Source organism: Macrobrachium rosenbergii, chromosome 9 (assembly GCF_040412425.1).
Source record: "Macrobrachium rosenbergii isolate ZJJX-2024 chromosome 9, ASM4041242v1, whole genome shotgun sequence".
NCBI lineage: Eukaryota > Metazoa > Arthropoda > Malacostraca > Decapoda > Palaemonidae > Macrobrachium > Macrobrachium rosenbergii.
This window is the reverse complement of record NC_089749.1, coordinates 36163925-36184289: the sequence shown is the minus strand read 5'-3', so window position 1 is coordinate 36184289 and position 20365 is coordinate 36163925. Positions and strand designations below refer to the sequence as shown.

General features: G+C 36.3%; 1 protein-coding gene across 1 annotated transcript in view; it reads right to left on the bottom strand.

The window, feature by feature from the left end:
• Positions 1 to 20365, bottom strand: part of LOC136841690 (anoctamin-7-like) — an 837447-nt gene that overhangs the window by 237054 nt on the left and 580028 nt on the right. The window lies entirely within an intron of this gene.

The following is a 20365-nucleotide window of genomic DNA, read 5'->3' as shown; positions in this document are numbered from 1 at the left end:
GCATTAATTCCCTAGTCCCCAAGTGGACTGAGGAAGAGCTAGAAGCATGGTTGGAGGAAATAGAGACTCTCTTTGAAAACTACAACACCACCGAGACAGAGAGGGCTTTAGTGCTTGCTGAGCATATGGAAGGTAAAGCTAAGGCAGCCCACCGCTGACTGGAGAAGAGTCAAAGAGGTGACATGGTCGAAGTTCACGGGGTCATAACAAAAGCCTATGAAATAACCCCGGAGAAATGGAGACAGCAGTTATGAGGTCTTGCCAAGGAAGTCGGCTGGTCCTGGGCTGAATGGGCCTGTCACAATACCCAATCTGGCGCATGCTGGTTCGATTCTCTGTCGTGCACTACATTCGAGGACCTATTCAATTGGACCATGCCAGAGAATCTTTTCCAATGTGTCCCTGGGCCCCTTGCTGTTCATCTTGGTGGCACCCCTTGACGGCTCTAGCCTGCCAGTGGCCCTACTGGTCACGGTAAACACTGCAGCCAACGTTAGCCTGATTGCCAGGCCCCAAGTGCCAGCAACTGCCACAGTTGACAAACAAACTTGGTGGGAGATGAAATGGGTAGAGGGCCACACCAAAACCATTCCCACAGTTGAGCTCCAGGTCACGACACCCTGGGGCACGCTACCTCACCGCCTTGGCGTGGTGAGTGGAATCAGGCCTGGAGTGGATTTCCTGTTGGGTTGGGACCCCTCTGGGAAGCCCTTCCCCAATGCTGCTTCGCAGCCACACTACCTCCACAATGGATGCACCGACTGTGGGATTACCAAACCAGAGCACAGCCATTTTGATTGGCGTGCCACCAAAACAAGAAGAAATACCTTCCACCCACCAAAGTGGTCAGAGGAAGGAGCACACTCAAAGCAATCCCAGGCCTAATCCTCCCTCTCCATGAAAGGACAGCCAGCAACGTAGTCCTCCCTCTGCAAGAAAGACACCACAGGGAAGCAGTACCTCTGTAGAGTGTGCCAGGTGACAGGCCACTCCACTAATTGGGAGGGCTGCTCAAATAAGCAACGACCAGCGGATGCCCTAAATCAAGAATCTCCACGAGGCTCTGACCTCCAGCTGGGACAGAAATCTCTGTCTCAGCCCAACTCAAGCCATCAACGAGGTATTGCACCTCCGGACCCCTCGTCAGGCATGCCTGACCATCATTCACTGACAGTGCAACTTGCAAGCCCTGAGCAGTGCCATGCTCCGTCCGTCTCGGATGTTGAGCTACCACAAGAATTGGACCCTGTGCTAGGTCCAGATCATGAGACGGATCCTCCTATGGGAGATCCAGGAACCTTCACAGCATTAATTCTAGCAACATATGAGCCTCCGGCACCCGACACTTCTTCCTCACCACATCCGCCCACTAAAGGATGGACTCTGGTGGATCAAACTGCTACACCTTCTCTAAGAGAACAGGAACTGGCGCCCCCAGATGCAGAGGTTGAGACCATTCCTGCTCCGGTTGTCGCAGCAGCCGAAGTAGGGAGCTCTCCTGTAGCCTCTGAGGTTACCCATAACTTCGCACCAGATAACCCTTCTGGCCTTTCCCCAGAGTCGGTGCCCTTATCACCTCCTAGAACTGCCACACATAAGCCTTGGAGGAACCCAGAAGAAAAAGAAAATTAAGTATACCTTAGTTTTACCAAACCACTGAGCTAATTAACAGCTCTCCTAGGGCTGGCCCGAAGGATTAGACTTATTCAACGTGGCTAAGAACCAACTGGTTACTTGGCAACGGGACCTACAGCTCACTGTGGAATCCGACCCACATTATAGTGAGAAATGAATTTCTATCACCAGAAATAAATTCCTCTAACTCTTCATTAGCCGGCCAGGTAGTCGAACTCGGGCCTAACAAGTGGAAGGCCGCAACTCTACCTACTCGCCTAAGGAAGAGCTAGGAACCCAGAAGAAGAAGAAGAAGAGGCAGAAGAAAGCCAAGTAGTTGCAAGAGCCATGAGCTCATCCTGGCACTCTTGCCCCCTTGGCACATTGCCCTTTCCATCTCAGAGTGATCCTGGCTCCTGTCCAGAGGAGGTAGCTGGCGTGATCTCTGCCTTAGTAACAACCTAGACCAGATTCAGTAAATAGTCATAGCAACCTTGTGATGCTAATCTTGTAATGAATAACAATAACTAAGTAAGCATAATTAGTTAAACCAGTAATCATAACTATTGTGAATAGAGCCATTGAGCTCATGACACGCATGGCATTTTAAAGAACCCTGTGGTTATGACTATGTTGACTATGATTGTACATTCTAGTGTAAGAGATTGTATACTTGTAAGAATATTATAACTTAGCTAGTTCATTGTATTTTACATAGATGCTATGGCACTGTTCTAATAGGTTATGTCATAAAAGACACAACTGAATGCACCATTTGTCTACGACTGAATATCATGATCATTAAATATCCGTAAGCACCCTTAAGTCATGTTAGGATTCTGTAGAAGGTAAGTGATTAAAGCTCATATCCCATTCTATAGTCAGGTAGAGCCTTGGCTAGTCGCATTGCAAGGGCAAAATCTGTTCGGGGGAAAAGAGTAAAGTAATTGAGGCAAACAGCTTATTTAGTATAGATCTTCATGCCTGAAAGGAAGTGAAGGCCTTTTTAAGGGGGGAAACTACTATACATATCTGTTCGACCTCTCTTCCTTGCTTTAATCGAATACCAAAAGATTTATCTTTGTTAAAGTAAGAGGGAATACATTGTAGGAAGATGCAAGCAGGCAGGAGTTGTTTTGAACAGATTCCAACTGCCAAAGGGGGTAAGAATTTTAGTTCAGGGGGATAAGTTTTGCTAGCACAAACCTTAGATATGCTGTACCTTAAGCTTACTTTTCTATGACCTTTGTACTGGTGAGTCTTTTGTCCCTTTCAGGTAAGATCCTGAGCAAGAGTAATTTGAAACAGCCGCGACCCGAGACAACCTGCATCGACAGACCTCGTCGAGGCAAGACGCATCTCGGCCGGTCCGCTAAAATGCCTTTGTCTCTCTTTCCCCTCTCAAAACGTGAGGGAGAAAATTGTTACTCCAAACAGACAACGAAAACTAATACATCTGGTCATTGTATTATCTCCCCCCCAGAGGTAAGTCTGATTGTGAACAATTACTCCCAGTTCTCTTTCCCTTCGACTGCAACTCTCATTTTTTGTGTTGCAAATTTTCCTCTCGTAAACAGTTACTGACTAAGAAAACCCTAGTAAAACATATCCCATTTATGAAGTTAACCATCAAGTACAATTACTGTTGTCTAGTGAAGTCACGTAATTTATCCTCCATGTGTTAAACGTATTATTTTTGAACTAAGAATCATCCTTTGTGATTAGTAATGGCAAGTGAGAGTTTCAGTAATACAAGAATGTTATCTGGATACTTACTTTTCAGGAATTATGTTCGCCTTGTGCCTGTGCAACATCCTCTTTCTGGGAAAAGAATCTGCATCCTTAGTATCAAGAAGCCTTAATTTGACGTTGCAGTAAATTCCTGATACAGAGTCTGAGAAGCATATATCCTGTTGCATTTATTGATGAAGCACTGAGGTTGATCCGAAGTCGGACCGTTATTCTGAGCTGCTGTTAGCTCCTGTAAATAATCTATTAACTTTATTTATTTTACTTGTGTTGCTGAACTAGTGTTCCAGCAAGTTTGCTAATTCATTCATGTGGTTATGAATAAACCTCGATTCTTTGTTAACAAGTGTTAACTGGCGACCCGATATATTCACTATCTGTCCTTTAGCGGTATGTTTATCTTTAATTGACAGAATTACGTTGGTCTTAGGTAAAGCAAGGCAACATAAATCAAAGAAAACAATAATTAAACTCATCAGCCGAAGGACCCACATAACAATATATATACTGTATGTGTGTGTGTGTGCATGTATGTATATATATGTATATATTATGTATATATGTGGCCGTCAGGGAAAAAAGTGTAACAACAGGTATAAAATATCTTTTTGTATGTATGTATGTATAAAAGAGACCAATGTTCTATGAATATATATATATATATATATATATATATATATATATATATATATATATATATATATATATATATATATATATATATATATATATAATATATAATATATACATGCATATATATATGTATATATATATATATATATATATATATATATATATATATATATATATATATATATATATATACATATATATATATATATATATATATATATATATCATATTCATATACAATCAGTATATATATATATATATATATATATATATTACGGAAGGGAATTTTTAGTTGATATACATATTATACAACAAAATTATTGCTACGAATGTCCGAGGGATACTTACTTGACTCTGGGCGGCAATGGATAACACAGGGAGTTCCTATTATTTATGACACAGCCGACTCAATATTAGGACAATTCATAGACAAAACAAAGGAAATCAACGGCTTAGGGCCTTCTTCACGTGAGGGAATTACATAAACTCAAGGGTTCTCTCAACTAATTATATTTTTAGATAACAGCACAGATCAGAAGAATGACAAATTACTGGGCAGGTAATAACAAGGGCCTACTAAAATAATGAATCCTACACAGAATAAATATTCTACGCTGACGATATCTTTGTAACAGGGAACATCGCAGTGGAAAAGGGAACTGAACCTGGATCGGCCGAGATGTTTCACAGTTGAGGCCCATCTGCAAATATATGCAGGATGGTTACTTGCAATAATAATAAGATTCTCAAAGGGAGACTGAGGAATGCACAGATGGTGCCAGACAACTCAGTTCAACACTAATGCATAATTACATTAACACTGAATGCTCCAACACAGGAATCGTGACTGGCTAAGAAGGACCTTATTCCAGCACATTACCTTAGTCAAGATGACGATGCCCTCGTTCAATAGGGCGCTGGCGATGGAGAAGGGAATTATAATGCCACTATAAAATACACTGATTGATTCGAGCCCTGGGGTCGAAACACATGGTTCAGAAGGACAGGCAAGGCAAGGACGTCTGTCCTCGGTTGTGTTCTAAGCGTTCTCTCTCTTGATTCTTCTTGCAGTCTCTATTTATAAACTTTGGGGATTACACCGTGGCGACCCACACAGATGGCGCAAAGGTCAATTTTCTTCATGTTTTCTATATGTCGACTGCATGGCAGCAGGAACCCACATGGAAGGTTCAGAGGGGGCGGGGGCAACTTTCTCTTTTGGCTCCTGTCTTGCCGTGCTGGACACAGGGGTATCTGGAATTAGGCCTAAAAACAATCACTTTGAAGAGAGAGAGAGAGAGAGAGAGAGAGAGAGAGAGAGAGAGAGAGAGAGAGAGAGAGAGTTAGGCTTAGCCATTTCAGGGAATGGAAGAGAGAGTTTATGAAGGGGCAAGTTGAAACCTCAGTTCTAGTAATTAATGAGGGATATTAATTTTCACTTCTTTCTCAATTGCTTTGCAAATGTAAAAACGGGTGAGGTTGCGAGAAAACGGCCCCAGTCCTTGCAATATATATATTATATATACACACTATAGAATCTACTGGTCACTCTTTACCTGATACGTAGGTATCGTAGTGACAAGCCTATCCAGACAATTTAACAAAATATCCTGCAGATACTCTGAACCCAATGGTGGGTATCATTTCTGATGCCAAAGAAAAGAGCAATGTTGGCTTGGGAAATATGTTAGTTTACAAATTAAGAGTAATTTTTGGCTTGTGAGTTTTCATGCAATATTATTTTTCACACACACACACACATGTGTGTACACACACACACACACACATATATATACATATATATATATATATATATATATATATATATATATATATATATATGTATGTGTGTGTGTGTGTGTTGTGTTTGTGTGTATGTATATGTATATATATATATATATATATATATATATATATATATATATATATATATATATATATATATATATATAAAAACATATATATATATATATATATATATATATATATATATATATATATATATATACATATATATATATATACATACATACATGTATAGCTGTCAAGGGGGTATCCAGGAAAAGGTAGCACGTATATCAAAACAATAGTTAATTTTGCCGACGGCTGCAATTTACAAAATCACTTAAAATCTTATATAACCTTATAAACTGCAACTCTGAATATGCAATGAGATACTGCAAACGCCGTCGGCAAAATAAACTGTTGTTTTGATGTACGAGCTGCCTTTCCCTGGTTGCCCCCTTGATAGCTACTAGATGTATAATTTATGTGTGATATTCAAAAAGATCATGAATAGGTATTTTGGTGAATAATGATATCACAGGAAAACTCTCAAGCCTAAATTTACTCTTCATTTGTAAACTATTTAATATATTTCCCAAGCCAACAATGTTCTTTTCATTGGCATCTGAAATGGTACCCACCATTGGGTTTAGAATATCTACAGGATATTTTGTTAAATTGCCTGCAGCTGAACCAACAGACCTAATCATTCATCTGGCAGTAAAATTAGTTCTGGGCGCGTTTACAGTATTTATGCAAATACGATCAAGATGGTGAAGTCACGCAAATCCTTTCTTCTAAGTTCTCATTTCCTGTGAGCAGTTCTTTAACTTTTTTTAAATTGCTATTCACACACTCTCTTGGATTTGTATTGAATTCTTGTTGCAAGTTACCTCACCACCCGAAAGATTGTTTTTTTCAGAATAATCTCTTTCATTTCAATTTCTTAGTGCACTAGAATTCTCAGCTTTCCTCATGTATACGTTTTTAGTACTTTTCAATTCATAAATGGCTAAGGTAAATCTTTTTACTAAATCGAAGTGTCTAATTTTTCAAATTTGCGTCAAAAATCCTCTTGACCATATTCAGATCTTCAGTGGCAATGTCACTCTACTTCTCCAAATAGCATTACCTTTCAGATGTTTCCACACTGTCAAGTGCACTAGAAGAAAACGCAAAATTCACCCGAAGCGAAGACTCAAGTCAAATTCCAATCACTGTGTTCATCCCATAGATTGACGACGCATTCATGATAAGGCTTTTTTAGTCCGAAGTCTTTCTTAAATTAGCAAATTTATTTTATATCCAATCTATGATAATAAATGAGCAAAACAACAATTTATATGAAAATAAATAAATAAAAAAATAAGTTTGGAGAAGAAATTATGAAAGTAATGGCTTCATCTTCTTCAACTTCGGAAAGGGATTTTCCATCAAGCTGGAATCTCTGTCGCTGGTCACTATACTTTGAGCTATGTACCAAGTATGCTAAACTGATAACAACTCATCAGAGTGAAGAAGCTCGGGGCTGCTGCTACCTTCTCAAATATGTTGACGGAGGCGCCTTATCCTCTTTCTCACTGTTTGGAAAGACCACCAATAGCTTATGCTTCTTCGTGCACTTTGGTATGTGTTCTTTTTGGTTAGGAAAGGGTAAAACCATCTTTCTCGCCAATTTAAAGGAACCATTAAAATCAACTTTACAGGATTTATATATATATATATATATATATATATATATATTTTTATATATATATGTATATATATATATATATATATATATATATATATATATATATATATATATATATAAATAAACATATATATATATATATATATATTTCAATATATATATAAAGGCAAATGCTAGTAAAGGACTGTTGTGTCGAAAGGCAAGCAACCACTCCCTTGTTTCACTTTTCCTTCGTGGCATTTGCCTTTATTTATGCATTCATCACATTCCATATTTTCATTCACCACATTCCATATCTATATATATATATATATATTATACATACATATATATATATATATATATATATAGATATATATATATATATATATATATATATATCTATATATATATATATATATATATATATATATATATATATATATATATATATATATATATATATATATATATAAATATATACACATATTCAGTAAAAATTAAACTTAATGGCTTCTTTAGACTTCCTCAACTATTATGACCATTTTCAGGATAACTGCTTTCACATGTTCAGGAGAATGTAGGGTTTTTCTCACACTGTTACTTAAGATAAACAGAAATGAGGATCAATTCTCGCAAATGAAGGACTATACTGTAGATTTATCAATGTAGGCATAACTGCAAGACTAGTTGTTATTTCAATATCGTTTTTTATTTAACTTCCTCTTTTTTGTATCATTCAAACCTATTTCTTGCCAATGGTTCTGCAGGGCATTGCAATAATCGCTCAGTATAATCATTTTATATCATTTGGACTTACCATGAGAATAAATTGTCATTCCGCTTATTCTAAAATGAATTAGAGTTGGTTAAAACCCTGGACCAAATATCCTTTGCCTTGTGCAGCATTAGCTACCGCTGATGATTTTGAAACATATAATGCTCTGCAATATTTCTTTCTACTTAACTTCCAAAGCCCAAATTCTAGCTTCCAGTCAGTGCTATAAATTCTGTGCTGACACTTGTGTTCAGTCTCCAGATGCACAGATTTCGATGAAAAACTTTTGACTTTAACTTGATTCACATTTTAACTATGTCGTACAAATAGCAGACGAAACGACAGTTGTTTATTCAATAAAAAATAATTATAATTCAAATAAAAAAAATGTGACTGTCATTTTAAATAAAAGGTTCAAGTAATGCTGTTAAGTCAACGGACCAAAATATTCATCGAGTCTCATGAGGGTTCTAAATGAATAATGGGAGCAAAAACAACCGCAATAAATGGAAGCTACTCGTCTCGCATGTGACCCTAATACCCGTATGTGTCAGTGGGTTATATGACTATACAGTAAGTGACATCAATTCTTTTTAAAAGTATTTCTTTTATGACAGAGCCCTCATTTCATGTCCCACCACACACAAACACACATACACACACACATACACACATATACATATACATATATATATATATATATATATATATATATATATATATATATATATATATATATATATATATATATACATATTTATATACACATAAATGCACATATATACACACATATATATATGTATATATATCTGTAAATATAAAATATGTTAAAAAAAAATAAAAATTAAGAATCGACTCAGTTAAAAAACTTACAAAAAACCTAAAACATGGAACTTAAACTAAAACAAACATTAAAGAAACATTAAAACATACAGAAAAACCTAATATACATATACAGTATATGCTGTATGTATGTATATATATATATATATATATATATATATATATATATATATATATATATATTTTTTTTTTTATATAATATAATATATCAGAACGTTTAGTACCTAACTCTATGGGAGCTAAGAACTGAGTGGAATTCACAGTTCTCAGGAGGACGATGTCAACTTAAGATATGTATAAAACAGTGGAAGAGGTCTGGATGTTTAGGGAAGGAACAAGCTGCGTAATAGTTACAGATTCCAGGACGGAGAGAGAGCGGTCGTTGGGTGCTTGGGCAACAATATTAAAATCATCATAAGAAAACGATGTCTTGCATTTTTTATAGTGATCTCTTATATTAGAAAATTCTTTTGTCTTTAACTGACATCCTGTTCGGTGACTAGCTCCAAGATGAGAATCAACTCTCACTTTGAGCAATCTCTTGGTGGCTGCAATATACTTCCCAACTTAACCTTTTGGGCGAGTGAAACAATAAACCACCAGAGACGGCATCAAAGCGGGAAGCTCATCCTTATGGTGAAACAATGACCCAATGGTCTTAGGATTTTCTGAACATAATCTAATATCCACAGCTGGAAATGTAGTGCGAACTGAATTTTGTAACGCTTGTTTGAATTTCTTCGAATGTACACAAGGAATGGGGGCATACATTATCAATTTAGGGACATTAGGCACGGACAGACGACGTTGGAATCTATTATTCAAAAAGCTTTTTACATACTTGTTGAATAAAAATGAAGGATACGAATTATTTTTGAAAAATTGAAATAAAAACAGAATTTCATTGTGAAAGTTGTGCCAGGTAGAGGATAACATAGGGGCACGGTGCAACAGTGTGGTAATGTGGTTTGTTTTAAAAGTAAAAGAGCAACTGCTGTAAAAGTTTGTACCTTGACCTGTAAATGTCTTTTTTCTAACAACACTAGCATTAAAACCTTGAGGAGTTTTACTGATTAAAATATGTAAAATGGAAGTTTATTATCGTGTTCGTGTTCAATTGCAAACAGTATGTTTCATTTTCTGCATCTGTTCTAGATCTAAATCTTGTATATCTTGTATAGAAGAGAGGACGACATGTCAAGGGACACCTTTCGAGCATTTGTTCTTCAAGAGAGCACATGAAGGCATTGGCCTTAATGGGACCTAAAGGGGATCCCATAGAGACACCATCTACTTGTTTGTAAATTCTCTTGTTAAAAATAAAATGAGTGTCCTGCACTGCAACTTTTAAAAGTCATCAACAGAAAAGATTTTCTCTAAAATAATATTGACCGTCGCCTGCAACGGTGTGTTCGTGAAGAGGGATGTGACATCAAAAATGACCATATGCAAGTCAACATCCCGGGGCAAAATATCAGGCACAAGGCTGGCGGAATTGGGCAAAGAATACTCATTATTGGAGAATGGCTGTGACATAGGTACAAGATACTTATCTATTTGATAGGTCTCAAAGGAACATTATTTTTGTGTATTTTCGGAAGACCATATAACACTCCATATGAAGAACAAGAAGAGCATAATTCTTGGTAGGTGCTTTCAGTTATAATATTATGATCTTTAACACCTTTCAACAACCTGTTGATTTTATCTTCCACCTTAAAGATTGGTTGGTAAATTGGGTTGCCTACTTCAATGAACTTCGTTCTGTCCTTCAAAATATCATCCATTTTCTGTATGTATTCATTTTTATTTAAAATTGTGCCTCTTCCTTTGTCTGGTCTAGTAATGATAATGTCTTTTTATTTTTGTATGCCAAATTTTAAACCTAACTTTAGTAATTTTTACTTACCTATTGAAATTCTGTTTGGGGGACTTCGGTCATTACAGTTACCAGGTGACTTATCCAGTTTACAAAGAGACATACAAACTATTGCTCAGAAAACATTTTCAAGACTGTCAACCAACTGGTTCCCTCTCTTTCGAAGAGATGATTATGAACTACGGAAAAGCTTATCCAACAATCTACACGTTATCATTATTAGACCAGACAAAGGAAGGAGGCACAGTCATTTTAAATCAAAATGAATATATACAGAAAATGGATGATATTTTGAAGGACCGAACGAAGTTCATTGAAGTAGGTAGCCCAACTTAGGTACTAAACGTTCTAATATTATATACAAATATATTTTTTTATTTACGGTTTTTAAATATTAGATCTTTCAGTATGTTATAATGTTTCTTTAGTGTTTGTTTTAGTTCATGTTCCATGTTTTAGGCTTTTGTAAGTTTTTTAGCTGAGTTGATTCTTAATTTTTATTTTTTGTATTTTACAGCCCTGATGATGAGACATGTACTCTCGAAAATTTGGCAAAATAAATTTATTATAAGATGTTACGATGGCTGTTTGCTGTTCTATTCCTGGTAAATTTTCGGCGTTCCAGATGCCCCAATCTTCCAGTACACAAACACACACAAACACACACACATATACATATATATATATATATATATATATATATATATATATATATATATATATATATATATATATATATATAAAGTTACATTCTTTTATATATTCCTTATTTACAAAATTAATAGTGCTGCCAGTAAATCCAAAAGATAACTTATGAGAAATCTTAATTCTTGACTAAAACTGAACTTACCGACTGGCCTATTCTTCTCCTACTTGATATCTGGAAAATATCTGTCCAACGTCATGATGGAAAGCGTTGAGCAATAATTACCTAAATATTGCCACTTGAATAATGCCATCTTCCCATGCGAACATAACATATTCTCTCTCTCTCTCTCTCTCTCTCTCTCTCTCTCTCTCTCTCTCTCTCTCTCATGACGGTGTTTGGTGTCGACTCATTTCCTATATTTTTCCTTATGATGGTGGGGAAAAATTCTGTTTCTTTCACCGTGTTAATGCCTGGCTTTTTTTCCCAATATATGGAGTGTTGCCTCGAGAAACTGTAGGCGTCGTCGGTCCGGTGTTTGGTCCATAATTCCTATGTTATTTATAAGCTCAGCTCTTTCTGATCTTTTGTTGTGATTTTATGTATGATGATTAAAGATGGCCCTTTCTTGAAGGTGAGAGAAGAGACGCTTAGAGAGTGCGACAGTGGTCTCCAAGCGTCTCTCCTGTCACCTTCAAGAAGGGGCCATCTTTAACCATCATACTCAACATCACAACGAAATACCAAAAAGAGCTGAGGCTATAAAGAACACAGGAATTATAGACCAAACACCGGACCGATGATGCCTATGGTTTCTCGAGGCACTCCACATATTGGAAAAAAGCCATGCATTAACACGGTGTAAGAAACAGAATTTTTCCCCACCATCATAAAGAGAAATATAAGAAATGAGTTGGCACCAAACACCGTCATGAGAGAGAGAGAGAGAGAGAGAGAGAGAGAGAGAGAGAGCGCTGGATGCCGACGGCATTTCACCTGCACGGCCTACAATACCAACCACACCGGTGGGGCTATGCGAGCCAACACCCACCTCCAGCCAGCAACACCGGTTAGGCCTAGAAAATCACAATGCCTCCCGGACAGCTTTCGCCATCCAAACACGACCAATCACAATTCACCCTACTAACCAACCCACCAATTGGAAACTTTCCCGCCTGCTATAAATACCTGTGCATCATGTATCTCAATTCATTCACTTTGTACTCTCACAGATGACCGCCAGAACGCGTTAGAGAAAATAAACCTAAGGCAACAAGAAATCTCTATAAGTCCTTGGGAAACCTGATATACCAGCTATATGAATTATTGTCACATTCACCGTGAGTTTTTGTATTCATAAATATTAATCCACAAATATTGTTTAACGTCCAGTTCACTGCATCTTGGGAACAGCTTACGTCCAAAGGCAATTATAACTGATAAGTGCTCAGTCATGGAATTCGATTCGATGTCTGGGATAGGGATAACAATGTACAATGACTTTTAGCTACTTAGGCAATTATCAATTATAATTCCCCTTGGGATCAAGTTATCCCCAAGGTACAGCGAATTGGATATTAAACGATATTTGGGGTTATTTACATGTGTATGTATACACATTTATATATGTATTTGTACACATGCATACATACACACACACACACACACACACACACACACACATATATATATATATATATATATATATATATATATATATATATATATACATATATATACATGTAGCATGCTTATCCATACTTGTTTATTTGTAAACTTTGCTATAAAATTATTTACCTTAACGACATCCATTTGGAAAGATTTTCTTGTACGAAAGACCATTCTTCTTCCCTTGAGCCTTTCATTGATTAAATTGTCTTGAGAAGCATATAAAATACTGTTAAAATTTAGCATTATTGTTCATCTGCAAACAAAAAACATGAAATGCATAGAAGGTTCCTTTTAATTATTTTCAATTCTTGGGTAGTTTTCAAAGAGTAAATTTTGCTTACATTCTCAAAATGTCGTGTTTTTATGCAATTACCCAACCACGTGAATATGCGAGTTAATATGCATCTCCACTACGAAATTTAATGTAGATCTAGCATCAAAAAGTACTTTCATACGCTCAGTTCTTAATCTCAAGGGAATTTCATGTAGTTTCATTTGATTTGAATACAGTAGCATGCTTTACATAACTTCTAAATGGTTTTCACACTTTGATTTCCAATGGATGATATTCAGTAGTTTCATTTGACTTCCATGTGCTTTAGATTTTAACTTGGATGGGTTTTGTTTGCTCTATCTTTTTTAATGTGTCTTTGGCAGAGCTGTTTTCATTTTATTCCCAAAACGCCAATTCAGCACTGATTTTCTTTCCTTATGATCTATCAGAATGTTACTGAATGAAATGTACGTATTTGTGAACGAGTTAAGCCTCATTCGGCACTAAAAAATCCCAGATATTTCAGTTTCATTCGGAAACTAACTCGAACGCACGCGTCCGTTTTTCCTGGGAGAACCATTAAGGACTGATATTGTCTATAAATCAATGATAAACTAGATCACTTTCTTACGACTGCATCCAGCAAACATTGTAACCACATAATACGTTAGATATCTGAGAATAGAATAAAAACATGTGCATTAAATTAATCAGAGTAAATAGACCTAATAATTAACTCTTATTTAGCAGATATTTCTTTTGCCTAACAATTAACAAGCGTCATCTACACCTCCCCCTTCACCAAACAAAAAGGGAAAATCTAAAATTCTCGTACAGATCGTCCGGTGCTAAAAGGCTTAACAATGAAATAAGTTGGCGATCTAGTTCATGTGATTATAAGCCAGCGGCGCATGATATGTTCTCTTTAAATATTAGTAAACACCAATTTACTTCCTGTACTTCACATCATTTCCTCAGCGCTGCTGAACATGACCCATCTATATTCCTTCCATCTCACGGAACTTCCCTATTCCACAATATCTCGCGTGGCTTCAGACTTCCTCTTGATCTTTCAGAATATTAAATCTGCCGTCGTCTTGCATCTTCAACCAGAAGTCAGCCAGCAGCCTCCACAGGAAGTGACGCATCTTCCAGCAGAGGAACAATTGCCTTCCAAAACGGGTTGTTTCGAACTGGGCTGAAAAGATAATATATTTCAAGGGGAAAAAGTCTTAGCGGACGTCGAGGTTTTCCACTTTCAATCTCTTCCGAGTCTTTTTATTTTCTCCTGAAACACATTTGCTAAAGTGTCAATCAAAACGAACACTAATTCCAAAATTTATTTTATATCTATATAACACTCGCTCTTACTACGTTTCCAAATAATTATTATACATCATTTGAAGCTTGATTGTCACTTCATAATTAACGTCCAAAATACCGTTAATTGGCTGAAGCGCAGGGCACGTTTCTTGAATTCATATAGTACCGATCGTCCAATATAAGAAATGCAAAACAAATTATACATACCGGGTCTTTACAGTTTTAACGAACAGCAATTAAGTGCGCGTATCGAATTTCATTTTCACAGCTTTGCTGAACACTGCCCATCCACAGTATATTTCCTATATTACACAGAAATGTACATATGACCTAATGTCCATATCATCTGATTCCGTATGACATCGAAGATCCCACGATCTTTCCTCCAAGATTATTAGGGCATGCAGTTGTCTTTAACATTTTCAGTCAGCAGTCAGCGATCCAAGATCCAGTAGCAAAGCCTTTCCTCTAACGATGACCTCTCTGGCATGCAATTGGCCTTGCTCTTCAAGCGCGCGCAAATTGGAATCTTTTCGAAGTGGTCCTAAGAAGGTACATTTCAGGAGGCACAGCCTCAACGGATGTCGGTATTTTCTATTCATAAAAGCACATGAAAGACATGAGTGGCGGAATTCCACAGAAGCCTTCTGTGTAGCACACACTTGAATCAGAATTCAACTTTCAATTCTGAAAATATATTCGTTCGTACTGCCTTTATCTTAAGACTGCGCTTCGTCTCTTGGAACTCTGCGTTAAAAACAAACATCTGAGTTATGTTTACATTCATAAATGTGAGTGAACTAACCTACTTCAACTTTTATAATAGAGTAAAAGATAAAACACAGACGAACAAATAAGCACTGCGCACATCTACCCAGGTAAGTTTCGTTGAATGCTCCTCGAAAAGAGATTGGGTCAGTCAGGTCGAGATAGTTTGATGGTGGTACTACATTTGGAACGGCTCTTCCACCAAGAGGTATGACTTCGCAACGACGTTTCTAACTTTAAATAAAACTATTATCACTTTAATGCTGCATCTAAAAAACATATATATATATATATATATATATATATATATATATATATATATATATATATATATATATATATATATATATATATATATATATATATATATATATATATAGTCTCAGCAAAAGTTCTTGCATCCCCAGGCAAAAGTTTCGTAAACATTTTCAATAAAATTTAAACCTTTGCAACGGCACTTACAGCAAGAGATATATACTTTCCAACGGCACCTTTAAAAAGGCTTAGTCTTTTTAACAGCGCTTCCAACTAGATTCATAACCTTCGCAATGCATTTCAACGGAATGACGCAATGACGAACATTTGTGCTATGCTTTCCATGAAGTTTATAATCCGTGCAAAACGGCGCTTCGAACTAAAACTAAAAAATTCAACGGAACTTTTAAAATAAGTATTTTCAAAACGTATACGCTTTCCAATGTCCTTCGGAAAAATACTATTGGCAACGTCTCTTCCAAATTGACATAAACTTTTCAATCGCACTTGGAGAAACAATCTTTGCAACAGCTCTTTTAAGAAAAACATATGACCTTTACAACGGCTCTACCCTCGTAGTCAAGAACATCCCACGCGAAGCACATCTTCCAACCCACTGCTAACAGACCCAATGACGTCGCGCTTGCTTGAGTCTCCTCCTCTCCAAGCAGGAGAGTCCACGAGTCTTCAACAAGCTTATGTGCTTGTTTGCTAGCAGTGTACTGCTTGAAAGGAGATGATGGCTTTCAACCAGAATGCGTAATGTACTTTTCATTATATTGAATACAGTCGCTTTATGGCTTCTATTAGTCTTTCTTGCGCATGTAGCGGCATGAAAAACACACACACACAATGGACACATTTATTGATATATGGAGAGGGATAAGAAAAACAAACACAAAAAACGCAGTGTTTTCTAAGGCGTACATGTATGCATATATACTGTAAATGAATGCGTACGTAAATTATCGTATTCATAAATGCTCAGTCATAAAAAAGTTAGCATGAGCTTTCATGCTTTCATACTCACAAACGGAAGCAAACATAGCCTCTTTCAGACGCCTTCAAGGACCCAAGAACAGCTCTGGCCGGAGTGTTTGCTCTGTACCGCTCAAGATAAAGTAGGCTAAGCGTCTTTCATTGCTTGGAAAAGCACACACAAGACTGACTAATGATGAAAATAAAATATCCGATAAAATAAGAAAAATCACACGGCAAAAAAAAAAAAATTGTTGAATACGCAATAGACAAATTCTAAGAGATCTTGTCTCACTCCTGGTGGAAGACAGGAAGCAGATGGGTGAGAGGGATATTTACCAGTGACTCACTTTCCTTTGTTTCTCTCCAGTACCTACTAGCAAAGTCATAGAAAGAGAAATAGTATGGGAAAACAAATGAATGAATCACAGTGAGAGATTATGTGAATGAGAAGAAATGATCATAGTAATGTATGCTGAAGCCGAATGACTAACCTACACTGGATTGACTGTCAACTGGAAATAAATAAAAGTTCAGATTACAGGATAAGATTAGTTTCCATTAAACTGTGTATGCAGTCGCCCACACCATGCCGTGTACACCGGATGCAGATCTCCTTTCAATAAACAAAATAAAGGAAACCTTCTTCCATATATCTCCATCATTGTCGACGAAAGAATGAAGTTCAACTTAAACATGAATGAACGTGTCAACAAAAGCCAAAGGAATCTGCTATCAGGGGGAACTGATAAAGTATCCACTGAACAGTTTGGAAAGCGGGAATGCAAATATATGTAAAATGACTTACCAGCTACCTAAATGTAAGACGACCAAAATTTGGCAGGTGAACTGTCCATGCACAGATAAAGAATTGATTAGAGATGATATTGATCAAATTGATCGGAAAAACGGGAGCAATTCGTGACTGATGTAACACTGGAATCAAAAGAGCTAGCCGAAACAAAGGTCACGAAGAGGGTGAGAAAATTTGCAGCGTTTATTTATGATTATTTTATGAATATGAAAAAATTGTTTCTTTTGAGCTAAAATTAAGATCTGAATTTTAGGGAGCTCCGGTTCGTGGACATATTTAATCGATTAAGATACACATGTAATCGAATGGTATAGCAACAGACAAATTATGAAACAATGTACCATCAACACCTTATGAAGAATATGTGGCCATGGTAAACTGGCCACCGCTGATTCTGAAAACATTTCACTAAAGAAACCTAAAAACCATCGCATTTGTAGAATCTACGGTCACTCATTTTACCAGATGTACATGCATTTATAATAACTACAGCAACCTCTTAGCTTCTCAATTTCTTCACAAGTTTTTGGGTACGCTTGTCAATACAAAGCCAAGATCCCAATCAAGAAATTCTGACGCCTCTAGCAGGATTCGAACCTAACCCGGTGTGTCGGAATGAGGTTTAAAGTTAACCACTTAACCACGAAGAATGATATAAGTCTGTTCTCGCTTATACAAACAGACATCTGTAGAATTCACATACTTTTACCAGAATAGCTGGAATAGAAGTATCCTCACCATCCTAGCATGGCATTAAGCGCTTGTTGGTTTTAAGGCTAATAAACATACATACATACATACATACATGTAAATAATCTAATGATCAGTTTTTTACCAGATATATATGGATTTGTAATAGCCACAAGGACCTCAGCTTCTCGATTTTTTCACGCCTCATGGATAAGCTTGCCACTACAAAGTCAGAGATCCGAAAGAAGAAATTCTGACGCCCGGGACAGAGTTCATATCCAAAAGTGTGAAGAAATCGAGAAGTTATGAATAGGTCATTGCAGCTATTACAAACGCACATATATCTGGTAAAAAGTGATCAGTTGCAATTCAATGGTGGAGCACTATGCTCTGTTTCCAAAATAGGTGGATCGATTCCCAGCTTGCTGCCCACAGGTCGACTACGTTGAGAATGAGTACCAAAGGTAAAAAAAAATTGAAAACTGGCTTGCAACGTCAGCCCAGATGCTTCCTAATTTAAAATTGGAAAGCTCTGTTCTTTTTGAGCTCCCTAATTTAAAACGGGAAAATATATATAATCAAGTAGATATAATAAATCAAACATATATATATATATATATATATATATATATATATATATATATATATATATATATATATATATATATATATATATATATATATATATATATATATATTATATAACTAAAAATGAAACGCACCCATGATGCATTCGGATGTACGAATCGAAGTAGACTTCATTTCAACATCCAGAATCTAGGATGTTCGTTTTAATGTCCCCTTTTCATATATACGATATCCTTGATAGAATATGATATTCCCTTCTCTTAAGTTTAAATATAATCGCTGTGGCTTCCAATGATTTCTTTTCGATTTTTTTATGTTCTCTGAATTGTTAACTGGCATTTCTTAAGCTGCATTCTACCTTTCAGTGCTCTAAGATCTGAGTAACATACAATGACCTTCTGGGTGCATTTTTAATCATATTTCCCAGCTCCTTCCATTCCTTTTCCTGTTTCCTATAGACCAAGCTCTGAGAACTTTCTCCTCATTTCGTCTCTGCATAAAATTCATTGCTCCGCTGTTACGCTAAGAACAAGTCCTTTAGGGAAACTTCAATAAACAATTTGTTTGTAGCCACGAACTAGAAAGACGAGCAAGTCTTATAATAAGCAGAAAAATAAGAAAAATATCAATCAAACAGAAAATACATTCCTGCCACCGCATGAAAACACTTTATAAATATTCAATCCACATACATGATATGCATTCATAACTTCCAAATATAGTTCAAAAATTTATGATATATCGTAAAAACATCCCATATTAGCTAAGAATTATGCACATGTGGCGTTTGTTTATCTCCTTCTTTGTTTCAATAACTTTTTTTTTATTTTGCAACGGCTAGAATTTGACCGAAGAACAGGATTTTGCCATTGAAATCAAGGGTGAAAATAAAAACTCCAAACATCAGGGGATTTTTTAATACGTTTGCTAGGGATCAAACGCCACATGTGCATAATTCTTAGCTAATTTGCGATGTTTTTGTGATATATCATAAATTTTTTAACTATATTTGGAGAACATGCACTACTGTAAATGTTTGTTGCTATACCGCATATGAAAACAAACAAAAAAAAAGTTTAAATAAGAAGCACAAAGGATATATGTGTTCTTCAGACACACCTGAAGCTCCCGTATCAAGACGAGAGACAAATACGGATAACCAGTAAAGTCCACAAAAGTCACAGGAGAAAATTGTCAATATCAGAATATAAACAGTCACCCAAATTACTACCTTATCGGAATTTGAACCGAGAAGGATAGAAAATTAGAAAATTCAATTCGTCGACCGTCCATTGGGACACCAAAGGCACACAAGTGGCTAGAAAAATAAAACATGCTCTCATACTAAGATTGTAGAACCTGAGATTTGAGTGAAAAAATAGATTTAGAAAGAATGAAAACATAA